The following is a 16495-nucleotide window of genomic DNA, read 5'->3' as shown; positions in this document are numbered from 1 at the left end:
ACCTGCAGTAAAATCAAACAATGAGAATACTGCAAAACTCAGTCCGCAAATGTATCTTGAGCTGGCTTCATTCCATACTCCCTACCTCCTGCCCCCCGTTCTGCCCACTCCAAGAAGAAGTACTTACAAAGTGATCTGGGACCTGTCTCTCTATCCCTTTAACTTTTAAAATGTTTTAAGCTGCGTAGGGCAGCTCTGTGGCCAGGCTGCCACACAGTTTAAATATGTATAAAGGAATGAGGCGGCAGCCCCCTGGGTCCCTTTGTAAGTTCCTTGTGGACCTAGGCCCTTACCTACTCTGTTGAATATGTGTCTTAATCCTGAGGTCGGCATTCATATCTGTGTATGGATCTGAGGAGAGTGGAATAAGAAAGCCTGCCCCAAATGTGGCTCAAACTAGAAGCCTCCCTGACCCTAGCCCACAGCAACACTTTGTAGTAGCCAGTACGAAGTTAAAACAGTCCAAATTCCTGGTGAAATGAGAACGTCTTGAACATTGGCCCTTCGAAAGGGCATGGATGTTTGCCAACCAACTGGTGAAACGAATATGGAAGGAACAGGATTACCAGGTCAGGAGCAACCCAGACCCTGAGATTTCAGGGTGCAAACCTGAGACCTGGGAGCTCAAATAACACTGCAATAATAGGCTCAGCAATGCAGATCTGGGCCAACATCCTGGCTGTGGCATTTTGCCCTAGCTGGCTTCTGAACATCATTTGCTGTTGTTGACAGCATTAATCTGCTTTTTGGGGCTCAGCAGACCCCTTTGAAGCCCTAGCCGGAAATAAAGTTAATGACTGATTTCAAAATGGCTCCAGTTTAATGTAAAAAAAGATGGATGTTATTGGTAGGCTGTTCCAAAAACATAGAACGACAGAAAGGCTGTTGGAGTACTTTGAGCCTCTCAATGTTAACTTAAATCCCTCGTTTTGTGCTGTCAGGAAGAGTAAACAGAAGAGAAGCAGAGGTGAAATACAGGATTCATAACAGGAGAGAACAAGAATCAAGAACAAAAAATGCTTTGGTGAAATACTGTGTTCATAGTAAATATTAGAAGGGGTCTAGTGAACACCAAATAGCCTACCCCCCCCCCCAAAAAAAGACAACACAAATAAGAAATCAGTGTTCCATGTTTGCATTATGAGAGTGTCAACTCATAAGAACTTACAAGAAGAGTCTGTCTACTAGAGCAGGCCAATGGCCCATCTAATTCAGCATCTTTTTCTCACAGTGGCCAACCAGATGGTTCAGTGAGAAGCCTATAAGCAGGACCTGAGTGGCAACAGCACTGGCCCCTCCTGCAATTTCCAGCAACTGGTATTCAAACTGCCTCCCAACAGCAGAGGTAGAACAAGAGCCATTATAGCTAACAGCTATTGATAGCCTTCTCCTCTGTGAATTTGTCCAGTCCTGTTCCAAAGTCTTCCAATTCTGGTGACAACATAAAGCTGATATGGAGCAGAATTAGACCCCTAAGGTAAAATTCCTCTTCACTTTGTTTCTTTTGGTGTGCACGTGTGTCCCTGGATAGTACAAAAAAATGAAATTCATGATAGAAGCTGAATGTGAAGTTAATTTTCCTTTTTCTATTTCAAGAAATTGCTAGGGTTGAAACAGACCCTATTTTGCTCGGAGGTTTGGTAGTTCCACTTTCCCCTTGGTTTCAGTAGGTGATGGATTGGGGGATTTGGTAGTTTGCAGATGCAGGGCCACATGAGCATTCCTTGGGCCCTGTTCTCGAACCATTTTTCTACAGCATCTCCAGTGGTGCTTCGCCCACCCCTGTTCATGTCTGTTGAGGCTGTATGACTTAGTAGAGCTCGATGGGGATTGGGTCAGGAGGAGACTTTGGGTCACTTTGCTCAGGATCTGAGGTTGAATCTGCTCCATTGGCAGTGCTGGTACCAAGGGCTTGATAGTCTTCTTCTTGGTCACAGCTAAAATTGAGATACCCAGAAGGTGGGAGGTGTACCAAGAACTTTCCATGCAAAATTGATATTCTTGCATCACCGGGTTGGCGGAAAAATGCAACACATAATGGCAGAGTGTTGGAGGGTTTAGTGGACCATGGAAGGTGTGAAGCTGGGACGTGTCCCTTGACCTTCTTTACTAACACTGAGGTGTCTGGTGTTACAGCCCTGGATTGCACATGATTTGTTCTGGCAGGGTGGTAGGTATAAGGAATGAAATGCTACTGTCGATTTCTAATAATGTTTCATATCCAGTCCAGTATGTGTTATCAGCCTGAGTTGGATGCTGTCAAGACCAGCCTGATGCCCTCCAGATGTTTTTGGGCTACAGCTCCCATCCGCCTCAGCTAGCACAATCTGTGTCTGGGTTGTTGTTTTTGCTTGGCAGTTGTTTTGTTTGCATTTGTGAATGTCAGTAAAGGGCCATAGCTTTGCATGCCGGGTTCAATCCCTGGATAGGGCTGTGAGAGAGAGGCTCCTGCCTGAATCCCTGGAGAACCTGCTGCCAGTCATTGTAGACAATACTGATCTGTATGGACCAATGGTCTGATTCAGTATAAGGTGGCTTCTTATATTCCTATTTAAATAAGTCCTTTATTCAGAACCACAAGGGCTAGGATTTTTCTTTTTCTTTTAGGGAAGGGCTGTAGCTTAGTGGTAGAGTGTCCCAGGCTCAATCCCCAATGGCATCTCCTGGTAGGGCTGGGAGAGTTCCCTCCCTGAAATCTTGGAAAGCTGCTGCAAGTCAGTGTGGACAACACTGAGCTAGATGGACCAGCTTCCTATATTCCTACTAAATAAAGTTATAAAAAACTGGAATGGTCTCCCTCAGAAGGTTGTGATCCCTCCTTCCTTGGAGGTTTTTAAGCAGAGGTTGGGTGGCCATCCGTCATGGATGTTTTAGATTAGATTCCTGCCTTGCAGGGGGTTGGAGTAGATGATCCTTGGAGGTCCCTTCCAACTCTACAATTCTATGATTTTATAAAAAAATTTTACAGTCAGTCTGATGCTTTGGTAGGTTAGATGGTGGTGGTGGATCAGACCAGGGGGTGGGCAAAAGGTGTAATGTACCATAACCTCCATAGGATTTCAGAGAAATATTGTTGACCTATTGAGCAAAGCCGAGGGAACAATGAGCAATTTTGGTTTCTCCTTGGAACATGTAACTCCTCTGAATTGCACCCCAGTGGGAAAAGCGGGCTGGCCCCCAAAACTACTTTTGTCCAGCTGGCATACTGAAGGGTTGTGCCCAACCTGGAAATGCTGGAAGTTTTGGAGCCTAGGATTGGAAGATTGGGGAGCAGGCTGATGCCACTTGGAGAGCAGCACAGCCTGCCTGTGTGTTTCCTTTTGTGTCGATAAGCAGATTAAAGTTATCCTGCACTTCGCAGTGCTTTCTCCTCTGAACAAAAAATGAATCTTCTGAAGGTTATCTTGAACTTTGCAAACTTAAGTGCTTGGTGGAAAGAGAGATAAATGATCTGAGCTGATAACCCTTTTCAAAGGGGTTAAGACCCTCTTGACCACCACCGATTGCGTTCCTCCCTAGGTAGCTGATCCCAGCTCGCCTCCTGCAGTATCAGCCTTTGTTTATCTATTGGCCAACTGCTGCCAAAGTTCGGGACTCTCATCAGGTCCTTCCGTGTCTGGGATTCTGCCTGCAGTCTGGAGAGAGACACACACACAGAGGGCTGAAGTATCTTTCGGATTTTCCGTTGAGAGACCCACGTGGGCTGCTTCTTGATCTTCAAGGCATCGTAGGGTGCGCAGGATTTGCAGTTTCTCTCTTTGAAGGAAGGGGTCTTGAGAACGTGAGTAGGCCAAACCACAGTGAGTCTTTGGGGTCCAAGGCGGCACATTGGGAAAACAGAGAGGCAGGGCACATAGGCAACAGGCCTCCTGCACTGTTTGTCCTCAGCAGTTTGTATTCTGAGGTACATTGCCTTTGAACATGGAGGTTTTATGTGACCGATAGCTGCTGCTGGACCTCTGAGGACCCCAGCTTGGTGGTAGAACACTTGCCTTGTGTTCAGTAGACCCCAGGTTTAACCTCCCTGTCATTGGGACTGCCTGAAACCCTAGAGAGCGACTGCCAGTCAGTGTAGGCAAACCTGAGCTAGATGGAGTGGTTGTCTGACTCGGTGGAAAGGAGCACCCTATGCCTCTGGGGTTAAATTCACACTGGTGTGCTCACTTCCATCTTCTTCAAAGCTACTGCAAGCCAACATCATAGGATGACTGCAAGTTTTAGGAAGCTGCCTTATACTGAGTGAGGCCATTGGCCTGTCTTACTCAGTATTGTCTACACTGACTAGCAATGGCTCTCCAGGGTTTCAGGCAGGAGTCTCTCCCAGCCCTAGCTGTAGATGCCATTGGGGATTGAACCTGGAATCTTCTGCATGCCACTGAGCTGTGGTCCTTGATAGCAGAAAAAGCAAAATCTGTACCCCTTTTCACTTTCCTCACCCTCACCTGCTTTGTTGCCTAACAGTTCCTTAACAACATCTAGGTTAGTGAATATTCCAGCATCTAGTGGCAATGAATTCCATAAGCTGATTATGCATTACGTGAATAAATACTTAAGCTTTTATCTGTCCTGAATACCCTGCCAATCATGGTTCCCTTTGGCTGGGTTACCCTGAATCTTCGAGAGAATAAACGAATCATTACTCTTTCTTTGGTCTCTGCGTCACTCATAATCTTTTATGAAGCTTTGCGTTGGTTTGATAAGATGCAAAGCTGCTCTGTGAAGGGTTCCCTGTGTTCAGCCAACTTATGCTGAATGGGAGTTGGACCAAAAAACCCCCCTGAAGAGATGCAATTTGGCCACCAGCTTAGTGGAAGTGCCCCCCCCCGCAAGAGGTCATACCTTTTTCATGAAAGTTGGCTGTGATTTACTTACTTTTAGAAGAAATAATTTTGCCAGAGGCCCTTGAGGTGCTTTGCAATTATAATCAGATGAGAGAAGCAGTTACCCAGGGCCACCCAAATCTCAGTCCAAGCCTCTCATGTTCTTAAGAACTGCCATGCTGGACAGGTCCAGAATTCTAACTAGTCAGATGCCTCTGGGAAACCCCATAAACAGCATATGGGGGTAACAGCCCCCCCCACTAGTTCTGCATCCCTAACACTGAGTATTCTGAGATTTACTGCAGAATTTGCATTTACCTGTCACCCTTTCCTGTGTTTCTGAAGTCCACAGCTGCAACTGTGATTTCTGTATTTCAAGGGGTTGGGCTAGATGACTCTTTAGGTCTCTTCTAATTCTACAAATTCTATGATTCTGTGAGTGTGGGTGCTTATATGGCCAAAACAAAAAAACACACACACACAAGTAAGTATTGGGAAGCTTGGGAGAACCCCAGGATTTTCAGAAGTACAAGAGGTATGTGGGTGGGGTAGGGGGAAAATCCCTAAGCAGGGAGGGAAGCCAACAGCAATCCGGTGATAACTGAGCATGCTCAGTGACCCACAGAATGCTGATTGGCTGTTGGGTAAGTGTGTGTGGAATGGAATGCTTGGACGAGAGTGCGATTGGCTGGCAGGAATCCTGCACAGGGGCACCCCACGCAGCAACCTTTTGTCGCAGCTCCCGCTAATTATTCCTGATTTAGACAGTTTTAGAGCAATTTCCCATGCATTCGCTCTGACCTTTGTATGAGTCCAGGATTTCCAACAAGGGCAAGTAGATATTTTTGAGAAGCTCATGAGCCACAGCAAGGATGCAATGGCCATTCCTTCTTGTTTCTCCCCAGGCCCCTGAGGCATAGTGCCCCTGGCCACGTAGGTTCTGTTTAGCCAACATAATGGGTCAGACAGCTATCTTCCTTGCTCAATATTATAGTGCTTGGGGATTGCATATTGTGATGCCCTCCAGATGTTGTTGAACTCCAAATTCCATTATCTCTGACCATTGGCCATTCTGGCTGGGGGCTGATGGGAGATGGAGGCCTCATCTGCACTATACATTTAAAGCAGTATCATACAACTTTAAACAGCCATGGCATTGTAGGTTTGTAGTTTGCTGAGAGTTGCTAGAAGATCCCTATTCACCTCTGAGAGCTACAGTTCCCAGAGTTCCCTGTGAAGAGGGATAGGTAGTTAAACTGTAGCTCTGTGGTGGGAATTGGGGCCTCCTAACAACTCTCAGCACACTTAACAAACTACAGTACCCAGAATTCTTTGGGAGAAGCTGTGACTGTTGAAAGTGGCACGATACTGCTTTAAATATATGGTGCAGATGGGGGCTGCGTCAAGAAAGGCTGGGTACACTGTCATGAGAAAAATGAGCCATTGCTATCAGTGGTGTTATCCTCCCAAGTCCCTCTTCTGATCCATAAAAGGACCAGCGCTTCAGTTTTTTCAGCTTAGAACGTGCCGAAGTGGGACAGGAGAAAGCTTGGAGCAATATTGTCTTCTTGAAGAGAGATTTGCGGGGGTGGGGGTTGCTGCTGCTGCAGCTGCTGAGTGACTTTACACATAACCTGGATAATTGTTTTGTTTGAAGTTTTAAGTCGTGCTCTCTCTCTTTTTGTTTCTGACTCAATCAGAAAGGTGTTAGAAGCATCTGGGAGGATCTGTGTGGGTAGGAGGGCATGCGTCTCTAAAAAATACCCTCTGCATCAAAGGAGGAAGGGATCCCACTTATCTTGTATAAGGGATGTGCTGTTTTTGCCACTGCTGTTTTTGCATCCTGCCTGGAACATAAGAAGGTAAGAAGAGCCTGCTGGATCAGGCCAATGGCTGTTTAATCTAATCCAGCATCCTCTTCTCGCAGGGGACAACCAGATGCCCCAATGGGAAACTCACAAGCAGGACCTGAGAGCAAGAGCAAATCTCCCCTTCTGTGGTTTCCATCAGATGCTATTCAGATGCATTGCTGCCTTTGACTGTGGGAGGCTTTAAATAAGATTGGACAAATGCATGGAACGGAAGGCTATCCAGGGCTGCAAGCCACAGTGGGTACGTTCTGCCTCTACTGTTGGGAGTCAGCGTGCCTCTGAATATCAGTTGCTGGGAATCACAGGTGGGGAGAATACTCTTGGACTCCAGTCCTGCTTGCAGGCTTCCCAGTTGAGGCATCTGCTTGGCCACTTTAGGAAGAGGATGCTGGGCTAGGATCGGTCTTTGGCCTGATACAGCAATGATCTTCTTACACTCTTCAGCTGCTTTTTCTTAGCAATTGTTATGATGACCCTGCAGAGGAGGTCAGCAACTTTATTCCCATACTGCAGATGGAGGAGTTGAGGCTGAGAAAGAAGGGGGCCTTGCCGAGGATCACCTAATGAGATTCCAGCTGGAGGGACTTTTGACAGTATTACGCCAGCTCCGTTTCCACCTAGCTTTTTTCAAAAAACAAAACAACAAAGAACCTTGGAAGAGTTGTGTTTTGAATCTTCTCTGTTTGCTCTAAAAAAATGCCCCTCATCTTTCATGCATAAATTATTTTGCTTGTAGCTGTAATGTATCATTTTTCTTGTTAAATTTTTCCTGTGCGTCCATACTCCTCTCCTGTTATGCCAATATGGGCAGCCCTGTTGCCTGGGGCTGATGGGAGCTGGAGTCCAAAATGGCCATGCTGGCCCAGGGCTGATGGGAATTGTAGTTCAAAACAACTGGAGAGCACCAGGCTGGCAACGGTGTATTGCATAAGGTCATGTGGGGCAAAGCACAGTACCTTGATATATCTCCCAAACTCCTGTTTTGGCAGCTGACGTAGTTTGTCATCTCCTAAGTGATGCTGTTGGCTCTTAAGCCAATATTGTGATCCTCATGTTATTGGCTGCCCACAAGCTGAGGCTGTAAGATCAAAGTGTGCCACTTTGTACAGTACATAAACCTGAAACGTGTGTGCTATTCACTTGTTGACTGTCCCTGTGCCTGCATGTTTTGCAGGACAAGGCAGTAGAGAGGGCTACCCTGCTTCAGACTGCAGGAGACAAAACTGCATTTGTTATTTAGATTTGTAGTCCATGTATTCAGAAAAGGTTCAGAAAAAGGCAACCGAAATTATCAAGCAGGTGGATCGACTCTCCTATGCGGAAAAGTTGTAGCATTTGGGACTTCTCAGTTTAGAGAAAAGGAGAGTAAGAGGTGATGTGGTGGAAGTTTGCAAAATAATGCCTGGCACAGAGGAAGCGGATAGAGAGAAGTTCTCCCTCTGACATCACGCTGAAACTTAGGGATGTGCAATGAAACTGCATGTTGGAAGATTCAGGGCAGGTAAAAGAAAGTCCTTCACTCGCTCCCACAGGAGGCAGTGATGGCCACCAACTTGGGTGGTTTTAAAATAGGATTAGACAAATTCATGTTAGAGAAGGCCATCAATGGCTACGAGGCACAGTGGCTCTGCTCTGTTTCCATGGTTAGAGGCAGTAATCCTTTTGAATCTGAAACCCTCAGTTGGGGAGAGAGCTCTTGTGCTTGGGTCCTGCTGGGCCTTATGTTAGTTCCTCAAACCTTGGCCATGTTGGCATGTAGCCATTTCCAATTGCCTTTGTATTGAGGTGTCATCCCACTTGCCTGATTCCCAGCTGGATGATAATGATTATGCTAGAATAATAATTGCAAGGCAAAACATGTCTCAGAACATCTATTTCTAGCACGTTGAATCCTCTGTGGAGTTTCTTCTTCTTCTTTTGTATTTTTACTGACGTTGTTAAACATATTTTGGTTGTGTGGTAGGTGGGCGGGCAGGAAGGATAAGGGCTATTTGTGATGGCAAAGCTTGCTTCCAGAAGATAACATCTTGGTAGCTCATTGAAGAAAACGTCACTTCTCTTTGTCAGCTCTTTGTTCTGTGAGACAAGTCATCTGTGCAGGGATGGCCCAAGAAATTATGCCGCCTGAGGCCAAGGATAAGATGGCGACTTTCCCCATTACAGGGATGGAAGATGACCAGGCTGGCAGGTGGATGTTACTTCAGCTTCCTCCAATACACCAGAGGGCAGGAGACAGTGACCACATTCACACCACATATTTGAAGAGCTGTCATACCACTTTGAAGAGTCCCGGCTTCCCCCAAAGGATTCTGGAGCTGAATCCTGTTAAGGGTGCTGAGAGTTGCTAGGAGACCCCTATTCCCCTCCTGCTGCCACAGTTCCTGGAGTCCCCTGTGAAGAGGAATGAAAATCACTTTGGGAAAACGGAGGTGATCTGGCGGAATGAATGTTGCCTGATAAACACAGGACCTCTACAGAGCGGCTTTTTTGTGCTGTTGAAAACAGGCAGTCTTTGAACAGCTTCTTCATGCTTCTCACAGAATAAGTTCAAGGAGACGCTACAGATTAAGGCCTCCTTTTCACAGCCATCCCTGACATTCTTGCCACATAATTGTGCTCATGGGAAGCTGCTGCTGCTGATAATGCCATAGGTGAAAGGAGTAATACAAAAGGGTGATGACACATGAAGAATTCTTGCATTTTAATAGCTGTTTGCAGTGACATGCTAAAAGTCTGTGGACACAGAGTTGGTCATGCAACATCATGGATGTTTTAGTAGAGTTTTCTGCATTGCAGGGTGTTGGACTAGGTTATCCTTGGAGCACCTTCCAACTCTACAATTCTATGATTTTATAATTGTAGCCGTGTGTGTGTGTGTGTGTGTGTGTGTGTGTGTGTGTGTGTAAATAGAGGTCTTTGTACAACGCTCAGCACCCTTAACAAACAGTTCCCAGAATTCTTGGGGGTAGCCGTGACTGCTCAAAGTGCTGTCATGGTGCTTTAAATGTATGGTGTACATGTGGCCTAGCTTAGGGAGGTTCGGAACAGGCATACACAGCTCTATCCACACCCCGACTCTCAGTATCTGCCACCTGAGGCCACAGCTTCACCCTGTCTCAGGGCAGGGCTGGCCCTGTGGAGAAGCTGACCCAACTCCCGAGTTTGCTCCAAGGCGTCTTTGGCATTAAGCAACCCTTTTGTCCTCCTTCCTTGAACCCAGTTATATGGGACAAACCAAACAGGGTTGTGCTTCTCCAGGAGGTGGGGAGAGCCCTCTTTCTGTAGCTTATCACTTAGTCCTTTGTTGTAAATGAGAAAGGTTCAGAAGGGTTTAAGTGATGCCGTTTTTCTGGTTTGGGGCCAAATGGAGGAAAGGGTAAGTTTTGAAATCTGTTGCAGAATTTGGAAGGTTGTGTACTTGGCTTGTGCAAGATTTATTTGCTCTTTCAGAGACCTTCAGGAACAAAGCCTGTTAAAATTTTCCCTTTGTGGAAGGGAGAAGAGCCCTCCTTTCTTCTTCCTCCTCCTGTGCATGACCACCTTAAGCTGGATCAGCTGACATTATTGATCCCCGCCCCAAGAACATAAGATGAGCCTGATGAATCAGGTCAAAGGGGACTCATATAGTCCAGTGTCTTATTCTCACAGGGGCCAACCAGATGCCTGTGGGAAACTCACAAGCAGGATTGGAGCACAAGAGCCCTCTCCCCTCCTGTAGTTTCCAGGAGCTGGTATCCAGCATCACTGCTGCCTCCAACTGAAGTGCAACAGCATAGCCAAAATGGCTACTAGCCATCGACAACCCTCTTCATGAATTTGCCCCATCCTCTTTTAAAACAGTCCAACTTGGTGGCCATCACTGCCTCCTGTTGGAATTGAGTCCCATAGTTTAACTGTGCACTGCATGAAGAAGCACTTCCTCTCCATTTCATTTTTAGGCCCAGTGTTCCACTATAACTAAAAAATAAATAAATTACAGGTGGACAGTATGGAGGCTTATAACCTAATAATAATTATATACATGCAAGAAAAATAGAGGGAGGGGAAAGGGGGCATTTTCAGAATTGATGGTTGCTTATGCATCAAATAGACAATGATTTGGGAAGCAAAAGCAGTGGCTTGGGGGGGGATCTGTAGTATTTTGTCCCACAAACACACGCATAAACGCTGCAGATGGTGATTATTATTTTTGGGGACCCCTGTCTCCTGCTGTTTTACTATCACCAATTCTTTTTTAAAAGCAGGGTTGTTTTACACCCTGGGAATAGTTACAGCTATTACTAAACCATGCGGTGAACAGGATGTTGTTGCGATGACAATGATGTACATCAGTGTCCCCCATCCTGGGACTCTCCAGATGTTGCTGGACTCTGATTACCAGTCCTAGCCAGTAAGATCTGTGGATAGGGACAGTGGGAGTTGTGATGCAGCAACATTGGGAGGGCACCAAGTTGGGGAACACCCTATTACAACATAAGAATGTAAGAGGAGTCTGGCTGCTGGATCAGGCCAGGGGCCCATCTACCCCAGCATCCTTTTCTCTCAGTGTCCAGCCAAAACAAAACAATCATCTATCTTCTGAAGGTTGGATCAGATAGTGTTGCTATTCAGAATATGGCTCAAGGAAACTGGGAGCATTGATGGCAGCATGCCTGGCCCCAAGACCTCTTGGCCACTGAGTGGGCGCAGCTCAAGAGAAACTTCTCCCCAGCCATGATCCATTAGGATAGTCATCCCAAAATAAATGAGGGCCTGCCTTTGGCAAGCTCCCGTTTCAGTGGTGCTCACCCAGGAGATCTGTTCTCCTAAGAGGAGCCTGCTTAGGTCAGTGGTCCTTCTAGATCAGCATCCTGTTCTCACAGTGGCCAACAAGATGTCCATGTGCCAGGCCTTCGTGCCACAGCAAGTCTCCCTCTCCTGCGGTTTCTTGTAACTGATTCTCAACAACATACCACCTCCGACTGTGGAGGTAGAGCACAACCACCAGGGCTTTTGCTATCATAGCCAACTTTATTGCTGGGATAGCTCAGTTGGTAGACCATGAGACACTCACTCTCAGGGTCTTGGGCAAAAGATTACTGCATGGCAAGGAGTTGGACTAGATCAGTGTTTCCCAACCTTGGGCCTCCAGCTGTTTTTGAACTACAATTCCCATCATCCCTGACCACTGGTCTTGCTAGCTAGGGATGATGGGAGTTGTAGTCCAAAAACAGCTGGAGGCCCAAGGTTGGGAAACACTGGACTAGATGACCCTTCCAACTCTACAATTCTATGATTCTATGAAGTTCGCTGCCAACCAGGATGCCCGTGGGATGATGTCACAGTAAAGCACAGCCTGTCTGATGACTGCATGCTGATGTCACTGAGGGCAAGTGAAGCAGTGCTGCTTTCTCTCTCTGCTCTTAAGTGACTGCTTTTCCGTCCTTTGACATGGCACCCAGAATATTGCCTGAGGGAGGCATTTGGGAGAAGGTGCCTCAGCCCTAACATACGCATTTTTAAAATTCATAGTGTAGAATTATTTTTCAAATCAAACTTCCATTGTGCTAGCCAATGGCCGTGACATCATCCATAACTAAATATACAACAAAACCACAACCGAATCTAACAGAAACCTTTCTTACAAGGACAGATAAAACAGAGGGGAGTCTCATATGGATTGTGTGAATTAGATCTCCAAGTCCTCTTTACAATTAACGGCTAACTTATCTAAATTCTTTGTCCTCATCTTCCTAGCTGCCAAGAGCATAGAGAGTGACTTTATAAGTTGTAAAATCGTTGGCATCACTCGGCAGCCACTTTCTGCTGCAGTTAAGTTGGTTTCCTGCACAAACAAAGGTCTGGATTCTTTTTCTTTGTGAAATAATCCTGCCTCCAATCCTTTCTTTATTTGCCTGCAGAATAGCATTACCCTGGGCTGCTAACTAGCTGTACCTTTCTCTTTCTCCCCATCCTGCAGACCAGAGCGTATGCTACATTTTTTGCTTCCCCTCGCCCGCCCCATCCCTCCTTGTGAGCAGGAGAGCCTTGCTTGGAGCAGATTTAGCAGAACGGCCAGTTTGCTAATGCTGGTCATTTGGAAGCGTCTGTCCGGGAACTGCAGCCCAACCTATGTAAGCTGGAGCACCTGCTCAGCTCTGCCGCAGACCCTTAAAGCGACACGCTCAGGCAGGTAGCCTTTATACAGCCTTGCGGTGGTGTGGCTTTCCTCATCATGGCAGCTGGGACCTGCAAGCGCCCTAGTTCTAATTTGCCAGAGAGTGACTGGCAGAGATCAGAACAGACCTGGATGGTTAATTTGGAGGGTGGTGGACTGTACTGCAAACAGTCATCCAGCCAGCAGTGGGGTTATATGCGGCAGGGCTGGCCCAGGGGCCTGCTTCCCTCGCCCTCTACTCCCCTGTTGTGCTTCTAATCAGCTCATTGGCATGTACAGACAAGTCCCCTCCACAGCCACCACTGTCACCAAGGGGCAGGACAACAGCCAGGAAAGAGGGTTTCTAAATGGAAGCTGTGTTCTGCTCAATTGCGCGTGCATAAGAGGAGAGGGTTTAGGGGATGGCAGACGGATGTGTTAAGAGCCGAGCAGGACGTGCCGCCATCGCTTTGACTGCGAGGAGACGGGTCCCTCGGTCTCCAAATGGCACATTAGACACACGGCTTGCGGTGTGGTGTTGGGAAGGAGGGGGCAGAGAGGCTTGAATTTGCTTTTGTTTAAACGCCTTGGCTTCCAGGTAGTTTGGAAATCCCGAAAACTGCGGTTCCAATGAATCACCGCAAACAAGCGTGCCCGTGGAGCTCAGTTAGATTTGCACGCTGGCTGCCTTCCCTCCCTGAGTTCGTCCTGTTCCGCCCACTCCGTGTGTAGTTGGGGGCTATGTGTCTGCGGGGGCTGTAAAAATTATGTGCCGGCGGAACCTTAATGTTTTAGTATGCATAAATTATGCAAATTGAGCCTCTCTGCACAACTCTGCTCCTGCTAGTCATGGGGAGTGGAGCTCAAGTCCAGCCTTCTGACTAAGTGGGATCTTATCCAGCCACCCCTCTGGCATCTGAGGTTTGCCTGGCGTTGGAAAAGCCTGGCTGCTGGATCAGACCACTAGCTCAGTGGCAGAGCATCTGCTTGCATGCTAAAGGTCACAGATTCAATCCCAGGTGTCTCCAGGCTGGGCAGGAGAGAAACCCCCTGCCTGAAACCCTGGAGAGCTGTTGGCAGTCACTGTTGACAGTATTGAACTAGTTGGTTGGTTGTTTGGTTGGTTGGTTGGTTGGTTGGTTGATTACATTTATATCCCACCTAGAGGATCTCCAGGTTATTGCCTGGTTTTCACATGGTTCTCCTCTTTGCTATCCTTACAACAACCCTGTGAGGTAGGTGAGACTGAGAGGTTGTGACTGGCCCAAGGTCACAGTGAACGTCATGGCTAAGTGGGGATTTGAATCACTGGCATAGTGGGGGGGGGCTGAGGGGGCTGTCGCTCTGGGCAGATTTGGGGGAGATTTGGTTGCTCCCCCACAACTGGCTCTTTTCCAACCTCAACGCTCCCTTCGGTCATATGAGATGTGCTGAAACCCCTTAAAGTGCCATGGCTCAGTGGTAGAGCACGTGCTTTGCATGCAGAATGTCACAAGTTTGATCCCGGGCATCTCCAGGTAGGGCAGTGCAGAATTAAACTGTGGCGCTCGCTCTCACAGAACACAGAATGTCCACCAACTAGGATGGCTTTAAAAATTGATTAGACAAATTCATCAAGGTTGTCACAGCAGCGTGCCAGTCAGTCATTCGCAGCTGAAAGTTGGAGTTAACTCTTGGTTGAGTGTCAGGCCTAATGAGCAGAGCAGCTCATTCTCTGTGGTCTTACTCCATAAAAACTAGTCCCCTCCTCCCCAGGGCTTTCCCCCAGCCATCAGAGACTGCGTCTGCGTGCAGCCAACCTCTCCTCCACCATTTTAATGCCTCTTCTGGTTCTGGGACACAGGAGAAGGGGGAGACACCTGTGACTCTTCACGAGCCTGACTCATCTCTGCCTCCCTCTTCCCCTTCTCCTTCTTCAGCTTCTGCCTCTGATTCTCTCTGCTATTGACTCTCCCAGCTCACTAAGCCCTGTTAGTTTTTCAGCTTTTGACACCTCCTCTTCCCAGTCTTTTCCCTCTTCTGCCTCTTCCGACTCATTGTTGTCCCACCACCATTCCCCGTGCTCTGAGCCTTCTTCCTTTGGTGGTTTCCCAGTGGGTTCCTTCCACCATTCCTCTGTGCCCAACCAGTCCATGGCATAGGAGAAGCCTATTGATGGCTACTAGTCTTGGTGGGTGTGCCCTATCTCCACTGTCAAGAGGCAGCAAATGTTTCTAAATACGGGAGAGTGTTTTTGCCCTCTGGTCCTGCTTTCAGGCTTCTTATAGATACATGTTTGACCACTGAGAGAACAGGATGCTGGACTAGATGAGTGTGTGGCCTGATCCAGCAGCCAGGTTCTTCTTCTGTTCCTAGATGTGACCCTGCCCCACACCCATCCCCAACCTTACACGTCATTTTCAGTGTTAGAAACTGAGATATGAAAGCTAGGAGCTTAAGCCTAGGTTATGGGTGCAACAACGGAATGTCTAGGCGCGCTTTTTTGAATAACAAGAATACATAGCTGAAAATGAATGAACTGCAGCTAAAATATTATGTTCATTTTTCACATGCTCTAGTCCTTCCCCTGCCCATCCATATTCTTAAGAGAGTCTCTTCTCCAGTCTTCAGAGAGTAGCTGGAAATGGGGAGACAGAAAAAGCTCCTCCTTTCTTTCCACTCTGCAGTTTTAATCTGAAATCTCAGGCACAATACTGCGCCCAGAGCTCAGAAACTGCTCACACTAATGAAATTCCCTGTCGCAAAATGCACCTAGAACAATGGGAGTTTCAGACACTGGTCATTTTCCCAGCCCTTGCCTACTTTCCCATTGTTTTAGGATTACCTCTGGCAAGTTTCAGGAGGATCTGTATCTTGAGGAAATGAACAACATGCACCGGAGTTATGGATTGCTATGACATGCCATGACCCTTTGGGTTAAAGTGGATCGACTGTAAGTCAAATAAATATAGACTCAATAAAACCATTGCTCTCCTATAGGCAAAAAACCATGCCCCCCCCCCCAGCTCTTTTTCTCCACCTAGCCTGAGTGGCTGTTTTCCTTCCAAGGACTTTGGGGACAGGAGGGACGGCCGCCATCACCTGCATGCTAATTTTGGGTCTTGAGTGCTGGAGCTGCTATTGATTTTCGGAGGTATAAAAATAAATCTACTGTTAAACTGCTGATGTCTTTACTATATCCCCGTTTAGCTGCTATAGCACACTGCGTGGCAACAGACAAAAAGTCCCCCAGGCTGTCTTGGGGAGTGAGGGAGCCGTTAAAAAAGTTATTAGCCTTCTTAGAAAAAAGAGAAAAGGGAGGGAGGAGGATCATCATCCTAAAACTGAGTCACAAGGGAGCCCGCCTGCTGAGCTTGGGGTTTTTTTTTGGGGGGGGGGTGTTGCAGCGAGAGCTGACTCCAGGTATCGAAGGAAGCCTTCCCCAAGGTCTTGTGCTCTGAATACTTTGGACCACCACTCCCATCAGGCCTGGGGCTGAAACAGTGGTACCCAAAGTGGGCTGTAGGATAAGAGGCAAGAGGGTGGCAGGGGGGCACTGGAGGTGGGGGGGGGCCCTCTGAGCATGTTAATTGCTTATTTATGATTGAGCAGGCGAGAGCTAGAGCGAAACACCTTCCTTCCTTTGTATTTGAAATTCTGCTTCTCCCATTGCTTTCAAAGCTATTCCC

At 47.3% G+C, this 16495-nt stretch overlaps 1 protein-coding gene across 5 annotated transcripts in view; it reads left to right on the top strand.

Moving 5' to 3' along the window:
• PC (pyruvate carboxylase) overlaps positions 1 to 16495 on the top strand; it is a 250421-nt gene that overhangs the window by 42678 nt on the left and 191248 nt on the right. Inside the window, exon 1 of one of the 5 annotated variants that reach the window (XM_077920541.1) lies at positions 3564 to 3781. The exons of the other annotated variants lie outside the window; for them this stretch is intronic. The gene's annotated coding sequence lies outside the window, so the exon portion shown is untranslated. Of the gene's footprint in view, positions 1 to 3563; positions 3782 to 16495 lie in introns of those variants that run through there. 5 annotated transcript variants of the gene reach the window in all.

This window comes from Podarcis muralis, chromosome 16 (genome assembly GCF_964188315.1).
Source record: "Podarcis muralis chromosome 16, rPodMur119.hap1.1, whole genome shotgun sequence".
Taxonomy (NCBI): Eukaryota; Metazoa; Chordata; class Lepidosauria; order Squamata; family Lacertidae; genus Podarcis; species Podarcis muralis.
This window is presented reverse-complemented; position numbering and strand designations above follow the sequence as displayed.